This window comes from Capsella rubella, unplaced genomic scaffold (genome assembly GCF_000375325.1).
Source record: "Capsella rubella cultivar Monte Gargano unplaced genomic scaffold, Caprub1_0 scaffold_8, whole genome shotgun sequence".
Lineage (NCBI taxonomy): Eukaryota > Viridiplantae > Streptophyta > Magnoliopsida > Brassicales > Brassicaceae > Capsella > Capsella rubella.
In genome coordinates, this window is record NW_006238916.1 from 12,086,314 (window position 1) to 12,087,883 (window position 1,570).

A 1,570-nucleotide genomic window follows, 5' to 3' on the forward strand; every position below is an offset into this window, starting at 1 on the left:
GAGAGAGACTATATCTGGTACTTGAGACGATGATGACCCGACCTGAAAAATAAACACAAACAATTTACTAAACGAACCAGAAACGAATTGAAAAAAAGTGGATTTTACCTCAGTAGTTCTTTGTCTCTTTTTCTTTTCTCTTGGATATTTCATACACCCAGCTGCATTATGGCCAGTTTCACGGCAAGACGAACAACGTATAATACGTCCCTTTCTTCCAAGTGTTTCTTTTATTGTTTTCTTCTTTGGTGACTCGTGTTTTCCTTTAATCCTTTGATACTTCTTCTTTCTATTTTTCTTTTTCTTCCCAAGTTGTATAGGCTCTGGTGGTGCTGTTACCAAACGATACGTTGATGTCATCCAGAATTTTGGGCCTCTCATTGGATGTATGGACTGCTCGTAATTGTCTCTCCACAAATCAGTGCTGAAAAATCCTGATACATAATCTTCAACATTCATATTGTAATCAATCATTGCTCCATAAGCATGTTCACATGGAATCCCACTTATTTGCCATTTACCACATGTGCATGTTCTTTTCTTCGTGTTCACCGAATAATCATTCCCATAAAGCATAACTTCATAAACTCCATGAGTTGCTGGAGTTGTTTCACACTTGTTTGCATCTTTCTTCTCTTTTGCAAGAATTTTGGCAACAAAATCTGTAAACCTCCCTTCGTGATTCTTGGATTTATTATGTCTCTTCACCATTCGTTGCATAGTTTGCCGTCTAATTGTGTCCAACATCGGAATCATTGCCTTAGCTCTTGCTTTTGTAATGGATGAGTTAAATGATTCTGTGGCGTTGTTATCAACATCCTCACAGTTGCTTCCAAGCCTAAAGAAAGCTCTTGACCATGTCTCCGGTTGCTTTTTCATCACCAAATTGTAGACATCAATGCTATACTCTTTAACCTTGTTGAGGTTGTCCTTAAATTCAGTCTTGTTGTAGCTCCAAGCTAGTTGCCATATCAATGGTTTGATCATATCTTTTTTTGGATGCTTATTCTTCAAGTTCTCGATGATGTGTTTCACACAAAATCTGTGTTCAGCTTTAGGCAATTCTGTTTGCACAGAACTTATGAGTCCCTAATAAAATGAAAATTATGAATCACAATTTCATAGGTTGTCACAAGAGAAAAAGTTCAAAACAAAGAGAGAGAAGTTACACTTTTGGTACATACCTTCGATTTATCAGATATCAGAACAAATCTTTCTCCATCTTCTAGTTTTAAATCAGTCTTGAGTCTCTGGAGGAACCATAACCAGTTATCCCCAGTTTCAGATTGTACTACAGCCCAAGCAAGTGGATAAATTTGATTGTTTGCATCATGACCAACCGCAGCCAACAACACGCCTTTCACTGCCCTTTTCAAAAATGTGCCATCAAGTCCGATGATTGGTCGACAAGAACCTCTCCAAAGTGTGCGTATGATTTCAAAACACACATAAAAACGGCTGAAAACATCTTTATTGGCAGAGTTAGGGTTAGTTTCGACAATGGCAGTTGATCCCGGATTTGTAGTCATAATCTCTTCCACATAACCACGAATGTGAACAAATTGTTCTT